The sequence below is a fragment of the Bos javanicus genome, chromosome 6 (genome assembly GCF_032452875.1).
Source record: "Bos javanicus breed banteng chromosome 6, ARS-OSU_banteng_1.0, whole genome shotgun sequence".
Lineage (NCBI taxonomy): Eukaryota > Metazoa > Chordata > Mammalia > Artiodactyla > Bovidae > Bos > Bos javanicus.
Genome location: NC_083873.1, coordinates 88,376,398 through 88,386,188, shown reverse-complemented (window position 1 = coordinate 88,386,188; position 9,791 = coordinate 88,376,398). Strand labels below are relative to the sequence as shown.

Below are 9,791 nucleotides of genomic sequence, written 5' to 3'. Positions count from 1 at the left end.
CTACATTTTAGCATGTATCAGTATGTTATTTCTTTTTATGGCTGAATATTATTCCATTGTATGTATATATATATATATATTTATCCACTCATCTGCTGATGGTCTTTGATTAATTTTTAAAATGGAAAATTACTTAATAAATAGAGCTCAATAAAAAACACTTTCAACATGGGAATCAAAAGGGAAAATATTAGAATTAGGAGATATAAACTCTACATTTACATAGCAACCACTGGATCTCCAATGACTAGTATAGTTTGTGGCACATAGTAGGTACTCAAAAGATATCTATTGCATGACTGAATGAATAAACCACTGTAATATGATGTTAAAAACTGACATATATAGAATCAATGCTCTCTATCACACAAACCCAACTGAAAGGCAGAGGGCAAGGAAGTTCCATGATAGCATTCAACCAGGTCAATCATAAGGGTACAGAGCAGAATGGAGAAGGGTGGATCTGGAACTGCAAGCTGAGAAAGCCAGCATAAACACCAAGAATCACTCAAGTCATGTGTGGGCAAGTGGCAGCATCTCCTCTCATTTAGGTCTGTGTAAGAATTAGTGTTAAATACCATGGACATGGGGCTTCCTTTGTAGTTCAGTTGGGAAAGAATCTGCCTGCAATGCAGGAGACCCAGGTTCAATCCCTGGGTTGGGAAGATGCCCTGAAGAAGGAAATGGCAAGCCATTCCAGTATCCTTACCCAGAAAATCCCATGTATAGAGAAGGTTGGTGGGTTGCAGTCCATGTGGTCACAAAGAGTCAGGCACCACTGAACAGCTAACACTTTCAATTACTTCCCATAGACATATGGGCTTCCCTGCTGGCTCAGTGCATAAAGAATCTGCCTGCAATGCAGGAGTCACAGGAGACTCAGGTTTGATCCCAGGGTTGGGAAGATCCTCTGGAGGAAGGCATGGCAACCTACTCCAGTATTCTTGCCTGGAGAATTCCATGGACAAAGGAGTCTGGTGGGCTACAGTCCATAGGGTCACAAAGAGTCAGACATGACAGAAGCGACTGAGCACACATGGACATCATAGACAAAACACCTCACTCTTGTGCTTTCCCTCATTAAACATCTTATGTTCTGGTTATTAAGGTAAGGAGTTTAAAAATAGCATAGAAAAACTAATGACTTTGATTGATATTCAGTTACATTTTTGGGAACTGGGGAATTTTAAGACCCACAGAGTGACAGTAATGTGAAACTTTAAGAAAAATGGAAACTTACTACAAGATGAACATCATATGTCCTAGATTGAATTTCAAAGAAGCAAAATGAAATCAATAGAAATTTTGCCAGTTTAAGAAGTCTGGGAAGAGATCTTGTGCTGAAAGAACTCACTACATAAATCAGCCTTTAAAAAATTATTTATTTGGTTACGCTGGATCTTAGTTGTGGTACACAGACTCTCTAGTTGCCCCACAGCATGTGGGATCGTAGTTCCCCTGCCAGAGGTTGAACCTTTGTCCCCTGCACTGGGGGCTTCCCTGTTGGCTCAGATGGTAAAGAGTCTCCCTGCAATGAAGGAGATGTGGGTTTGATCCCTGGGTCAGGAAGATCCTCTTGAGGAGGGCATGGCAAACCACCCCCGTATTCTTGATTGGAGAATCCCATGGACAGAGGAGCCTTGCAATTGAATGACTAAGCACGGCCCTGCATTGAACAATGGATTCTTAACCACTGGCCCACCAGTGAAGTCTCCATAAATCAGCCTTAAGACATAATTTTCCTTGAATGGCTAAAGAATAAATGTCCTTCTTAGCCTATTTTATGGGCACAATCAGGATACTTTCATCACCCAAAACACTGTTTGGTTATTCTGAAGATTGAAATAAATTTGCTCTGCCTTAGAATCGCCCAATGTCCCACATGGGCTTCCCTGGTGGCTCAGATGGTCACATCGACTAAGCACGCATGAATGTCCTACATTCTATAATTTTGTAAGCTTTTATTTAGCTAACTTAATTCAAGATTTAAACATAAATGCTTTTATATAATTTTTTAATACTAGTTTTGTGATTTATGAATTTTCCAGGAATTAGATATAGTCTATATACAGAGCAGATTGACGTGTTTCATTGAGAGATAAAAAGTTAAGAGGTTGGAGGAGAAAAATATACATGAGTAAAAGACAGGAAAATAATAAATGGGAAATGGCTAAAGAAATGGATATAATTTAACTTAAATAAGGGATGTTTGAAAAAGAATTAATATGGAAAATGCTGACTAGCTAGATCATTCTCTTTATTAAGGACACAGGGTAATGAACTTAAAAAATATAAATTAAGGATATGAATACTGGATTCAAAGAGACTTGGGTTAGAGTCCTATCTCCAAACACTTACTAGCAGATTATAACTTGGAATTAGTATAACTTATCCTTTATTGTTATAACTTATTCCTTAACTTATATGACCTTCATTTTTCCCATAAGAAAATCACAAATAATAACAGTAATTACCTTATTGAGAGGATTAAATGAGCTCAAATCTGTACCCTGATGCACAGTAAATAATCCTGTAAATGTCAGCTACTTTTATTGTTCAAAGTCAAGGACAATTTAAATATTGGAGTAGATCATCAAAGGAGTAAATCCTTCCCTTGAGAACAGCTGAGAATATGAGAGGGTCATCTCTGTCTGAAAGTGGATTTCTTCTTCAGATGACCCATTTATGTATTTCTCTAGCCCACAATCCTAGAACTAAGCTATAAATAAGAAGCAACTGTTGTAAAAATCCTTTTTATACTCTTTCAGTATTGGCTTGCTATCTCTTGGAAGAAAAATTTTGCTGCTGAAATTTCATGTTCATCATTCTGAAACTGGGATAGAATCTGATGGGACTGTACTACAGCTTCCAGCTGGTAGTCAGTGTCGGAGGCATAGGCTGCCATTTGTGGCATACTCTCATTTCTTGGGCAAGCCCTGCTATTTCAGTGAGACCAGCCATATCTTCCCAATGTTTCTTCCAGAGCCGAGGACATCTACTTTGCCGGGGCATGTGGCATGTGAATGGCCAGGGAAGTGACACTACAGAGCAGCCCTCACCAGTGCCTATTGGAGTTGGTAGATGAGCTCTTCTTTTCGAGTGAGAAAATACTCATTTACACTGTTTTCTCATGGGAGCCAATCCCAGACACTCACACAGGATTGCCTTGATAATTCATCTTCATTGGCTGCCTCATCTTCCTTGATTCTTTTCCCCTTCCTCTTCATCTAGTGTTTGGGGTCATCTCTCAAGTAAATTGCTTGCATTCAAAATCCTTGTTTCAGAGTCTGCTTTTGGGGGAGCCAAACTGAGGTGGGGTGTCCGTGACTTTTGTAATTTTATTTATTAATTTTCTAGCTTGAGATATAATTGACACATAATTGTGTAAGTTTAAGGTGTAAAATGTATTGATTTGACATACATACATATTGTATCTTTCGTGTTTTCATTACAATACAGATTATAAGAGATTTGGTGGAATGGTAAAGGACAGGATTTATGGGGGGATTTGGAAAGATGAATGTCCATTTATTTTAATTACAAACATCTCATTTAATACAGGCATACCTTGTAGATATCTCAGGCTTGGTCCCAGCTCACCACAATACAGTGAGTCACACAAATTTTTTGTTTCTCAATGCGTATAAAAGTTATGTTACATTATAGTCTATTAAATGTGCAATAGCATTATGTGTAAAAAGAACATACATACATTAAAAATTACTTTATAGCTAAAAATTGCCAGCTGTTATCTGAACCCTCAGTGAGTTCTCATCTTTTTGCTGGTAGAGGGTCTTGCCTTGATGTTGGTGGATGCTGACTGATTAGGGTGGTGGTTGTTGAAGGCTGGGGTAAGCTGTGGCAATTTCATCAAATAAGACAACAGTGAAATTTGCTGTCATGATTGACATTTCCTTTCACAAACAATTACTCTGTAGCATGTAATGCTGTTTGACAGAATTTTACCCATGGTAGGACTTCTTTCAACTTTGGAGCCAATCCTTTCAAAATGTCTGCTTTATCGACTAAGTTTATGTAATATTCTAAATACTTTGTTATCGTGTCAGTAATCTTCACAGCACCTTCACCAGGAGTGGATTTTATCTCAATAAACCACTTTATTTGCTCATGCTCCTCCATTAAAATTTTATCATGAGATTGAAACAATTTAGCCACATATTCAGTCTCTTCCTTCAGTGGAGTCTTGAACCCCTTAAAGTCATCAATGAGGGTTGGAATCAACTTCTTCCAAACTCTTGTTAATATTGATATATTGACTGGTTCCCAAGAATCACAAATGTTCTTAATGGCACCCAAAATGATGAATCCTCATTGGAAGATTTTCAGTTGACTTTGCCCACAACATCCAAGGAATCACTTTTTATGGCAGCTTAGCTTTAAGAAATTTATGACTTAATAATAAGACTTAAAAGTTGAGGTTATTTGTGGATCCATGAGATGCAGAGTGCATTTTTATTTGTTGATATTAATAGACAGGAAAACAACAATAATCCATCAGAGCTCTTGGGTGATCACAGAATTGAAAAGAATTAGGGCTTTGCTCTGGACAGGCTTTGGCTTAAAGAAATGTTCATGGCACCCCACAAACAATTCCAATATTTAAATCAGACTCAGTGATCACAGATGACCATGACAACAAATACAGTAATACTGGTCAACTACTTGTAAAAGAATGAAACTGGAACACTTTCTAACACCATACACAAAAATAAACTCAAAATGGATTAAAGATCTAAACGTAAGACCAGAAACTATAAACCTCCTAGAGGAGAACATTAGGCAAAACATTCTCCAACATAAATCATAGCAGGATCCTCTATGACCCACCTCCCAGAATATTGGAAATAAAAGCAAAAATAAGCAAATGGGACCTAATTAAAATTAAAAGCTTCTGCACAACAAAAGAAACTATAAGCAAGGTGAAAAGACAGCCTTCAGAATGGGAGAAAATAATAGCAAATGAAGCAACTGACAAACAACTAATCTCAAAAATATACAAGCAACTCCTGCAGCTCAATTCCAGAAAAATAAACGACCCACAAAAAAATGGGCCAAAGAACTAAACAGACATTTCTCCAAAGAAGACATACAGATGGCTAACAAACACATGAAAAGATGCTCAACATCACTCATTATCAGAGAAATGCAAATCAAAACCACAATGAGGTACCATTTCATGCCAGTCAGAATGGCTGCTATCCAAAAGTCTACAAGCAATAAATGCTGGAGAGGGTGTGGAGAAAAGGGAACTCTCTTACACTGTTGGTGGGAATGCAAACTAGTACAGCCACTATGGAGAACAGTGTGGAGATTCCTTAAAAAACTGGAAATAGAACTGCCTTATGATCCAGCAATCCCACCGCTGGGCATACACACTGAGGAAACCAGAATCGAAAGAGACACATGTACCCCAATGTTCATCGCAGCACTGTTTATAATAGCCAGGACATGGAAGCAACCTAGATGTCCATCAGCAGACGGATGGATAAGAAAACTGTGGTACATATACACAATGGAGTATTACTCAGCCATTGAAAAGGATACATTTGAATCAGTTCTAATGAGGTGGATGAAACTGGAGCCTTACAGAGTGAAGTAAGCCAGAAAGGAAAATACCAATACAGTATATTAATGCATATATATGGAATTTAGAAAGATGGTAATGATAACCCTGTATGTGAGACAGCAAAAGAGACAGAGATATATAGAACAGTCTTTTGGACTCTGTGGGAGAGGGAGAGGGTGGGATGATTTGGGAGAATGGCATTGAAACATGTATAATATCATATGTGAAACAAATCGCCAGTCCAGGTTCGATGCATGATACAGGATGCTCAGGGTACACTGGGATGACCCAGAGGGAGGTGGGAGGGGGGTGCAGGATGGGGAACACGTGTATACCCGTGGCGGATTCATGTTGATGTATGGCAAAACCAATACAATATTGTAAAGTAATTAGCCTCCAATTAAAATAAATAAATTTACATTATTAAAAAATACACAAAATGAAAAAATAAAAAAATAAAATAAAAATACAGTAATAATGAAAAAAATTGAAATATTTTGAGAATTGCCAAAATGTGAGAAAATGCTGTTAAAATAATGGCACTAATAGACTTGCTTGCCACATAGTTGCCATAAACCTTTGATTTGTTAAAACTGAAGTACAATAAAGTGTAATAAAATGAGTCATGCCTTTACCAAGTCCCAGACACTGGTCTAAACCCTGGTGGCATAAGAGATGGGTCCTGCCCTGGAGAGACACACATTCAACTGGGAAAGACTGACATAGCAATTTATTAAATCTTAAGCAAACTGAGGGCAAGGTACTATGGGAGTACAGATGGGAGAGAAGCTCAGAAGGCTGATGGAGGTGTACTTCAAAGTCAGTGATATTTGTACTAAAGGACTAGTATGACTTTGGTAGATTAAGGTTGAGAAGAGCATTCTAAGCAGGAAAAACATCTTGCATAGAGTTTGAAGTTGCATGGAATGTTTGGGTGGAAAGTTGGAGAAAAATTCATTGTGGGGTGGAAAAGTTCATTGTGGGGTGGAAAAGTTCATTGTGGGGTGGAAAAGTTCATTGTGGGGTGGAAAAGTTCATTGTGGGGTAGAAAACCCAGGAGATAGAGTTGAGGAAGTGGAAAAGCCTGAATGTGAAAAGTCTTCTTAAATTGTAGAACAGATGATAGAATGGGGAAGTACTGGATGCAGCAGAAAAAGCAAGTGTGATTATGCTTTGTCTTAACACTTCCTTTTCTGTACCTCTCCAGGGCAAGGAGAAAGGGAAGAGAAGAAGAAACTCAGAGAGAGGGTGTGTATTTTCAGCTACCATTCATGACAAGTAAAGTCGCTCAGTCGTGTGCAACTCTTTGCCACCCATGGACTGGAGCCTATGAGGCTCCTCTCTCCATGGGATTTTCCAGGCAAGAATACTGGAGTGGGTTGCTGTTTCCTTCTCTAGGGGATCTTCTCGACCCAGGGATTGAACCCAGGTTTCCTGCATTACAGGCAGACACTTTACTGTCTGAGCCACCAGGGAAGGCCATTCATGAATGATGATCATTGCCAGGTCCATCCCAAAACTTATCCTACTTCAATCTCATGATAAACCTGTGAGTGAAGTGAAGTGTTAGTTGTTCAGTCATGTCTGACTCTTGGCGACCACATGGACTGTAGCCCACCAGGCTCCTCTGTCCATGGGATATTCCAGGCAAGAGTACTAGAGTGGGTTGCCATTTCCTTCCTTTCACTTGTCATGTATGGTAGCTGAAAATATACACCCTCTCTCTGAGTTTATTCTCGTTTTCCTTTCCTTCTTGCCCTGCTACTGCTACTACTGCTGCTAAGTCGCTTCAGTCGTGTCCGACTCTGTGCGACCCCAGAGACGACAGTCCACCAGGCTCCCCTGTCCCTGGGATTCTCCAGGCAGGAATACTGGAGTGGGTTGCCATTTCCTTCTCCAATGTGTGAAAGTGAAAAGTGAAAGTGAAGTCGCTTAGTCGAGTCCGACTCTTAGCGACCCCATGGACTGCAGCCTACCAGGCTCCTCTGTCCATGGGATTTTCCAGGCAAGAGTACTGGAGTGGGGTGCCATTGCCTTCTCCGCCCTGGAAACATACAGAAAAGGAAGTGTTAGGACAAAGCATGATTGCACTTCTCCAGAGGATCATCCTGATCCAGGGATCAAACCCAGGTCTCCTGCACTGCAGGCAGATTCTTTACCAACTGAGCTATGAGGGAAGCCCAACCTGTGAGATAGGAATATTAATCAGTACAGATGTCACCTTTTACTGATGAGGACATTGAGGCTCAGAAAAGAGCTGGTTTTTTTTTTAATTTTTTTTCTTTTTTAAATTTTATTTTATTTAACTTTACAATATTGTATTGGTTTTGCCATATATCAAAATGAATCTGCCACAGGTATACATGTGTTCCCCATCCTGAACCCTCCTCCCTCATCCCTCCCCATACCATCCCTCTGGGTTGTCCCAGTGCACCAGCCCCAAGCATCCAGTATCGTGCATCGAACCTGGACTGGCGACTCATTTCATTTATGATATTATACATATTTCAATGCCATTCTCCCAAATCATCCCACCCTCTCCCTTTCCCACAGAGTCCAAAAGACTGTTCTATACATCAGTGTCAGCCATTAAAAAGAATACAATTGAATCAGTTCTAATGAGGTGGATGAAACTGGAGTCTATTATACAGAGTGAAGTAAGCCAGAAAGAAAAACACCAATACAGTATACTAACACATATATATGGAATTTAGAAAGGTGGTAACAATAACCCTGTATACGAGACAGCAAAAGAGCTAAGTTTTTTGTTTTTAAAAAAACTCAGAGTTTACAATTGCCTGATTCCAAAGCATTATACTACTTCTCTTTTGGAAGAAGCAAGTGTGGGTGGACAGCAGTTACTGTGATTGTTATTATCTGGACTGGTACAACAGCTAAGAGGAGTCCACTGAAGGGAGAAGCCCAAGTGCTGAGTTCTGCTTACTTGGGGCATCTAAAATCAGAAGAAACCAGAAGGAGCAGTCATCATACTGAAAGTCATTTGTTTTTATTATTGACTTTGGTGAAGTCTCCAAAAAGTATTTTGGATTTGGAGTATTTTGTTCAGTAAATTCATTCTTAGCAGCTGTTAAGAGCATCCAACAGAGGAAGAAAGAATAAAAAATTAATTTAAATCACAACAATACCAATGCCAGAGCTATAGAGTAAGTGTTTTGGCCTGTGGTTAATCATTTCCTCTAAGAGCCCCCACACAGCACCACCATAATTCTATAGTACTTCAAAGTTTATCTTTTTAAATAAAAGCCTTAAATAAATAAAATCATAGCTTTTCTGCTATGCTCCCAGCATTTTTGAACTGTTTAGTTTTTTTGAAGTTTAAATTTTTTGTCTTCATAACCTAGTTACTTGAATGAAAATGTCTGCCATTAAATTAACAGTTGGGGAGAAAGTTGGCCTAATTGGCATGACTTTTTAATTTTTTTTCTATTAACATCATTTTAAATCTAGATAGATGAAAAAATAGACCATATCTTTTTATAAATCAATAATAAAAAACTAGACATTTAAAAAGCAGCATTTAAATACTTTTGGGAAAATGTTAAACACCATGCATTCTCATGTTTAAGCCAGAACAGAATAGGTAAGGAGTACACAGACAAGCTAGGAAATGGGATGTGTGTGTGTGTGTGTGTGTGTGTGTGTGCATGTGTGTGTTCAGTTGTGTCTGACTCTTTGCTACCTAATTTTCTGTAGTCTGTCAGGCTCTGCTGTCCATGGAATTTTCCAGGCAAGAATACTGGAGTGGGTTGCCATTTCCTCCTCCAGGGGATCTTCCTGACCCATGGATCGAACCTGCATCACTTGCATCTCTTGCATTGTCAGGCAGGTTCTTTACTGCTGTGCCTCCTGCCAGGAAATGGGATGGTCTGTTTTAAACATGTGAGCTCAGCATTAATGAAAAAGCTCTGCAAATCCCACTATAATCCATCCTTAATCTTCTTCTTATAGACTAATAGTCTTATTTATACTCAAAATCTACTATAATCAGTGCAATGTTAAACTTTTTTTTTTTAAATAAAACATCATTTGAAGCATTCCATTTTTATAATAGATTTAAAAATACCCACATTATCAGGGGCCCTAAAAATACCACTCCAGAGATAAAAGAAGATCATAGAATGCAGTGACTGGACGTTTTGAGCAGTGATTGTTTCAGATAACATTCTTATAATCAACTTTAAGA

General features: G+C 38.8%; 1 long non-coding RNA gene across 1 annotated transcript; it reads left to right on the top strand.

Moving 5' to 3' along the window:
• The first annotated feature begins 595 nt into the window (after positions 1 to 595).
• On the top strand, positions 596 to 3,272 carry LOC133249681 (uncharacterized). Its single transcript, XR_009737055.1, has 2 exons — positions 596 to 1,108; positions 2,984 to 3,272. It is a non-coding gene; the product is annotated as an uncharacterized LOC133249681 (long non-coding RNA).
• The last annotated feature ends 6,519 nt before the right edge of the window (positions 3,273 to 9,791 follow it).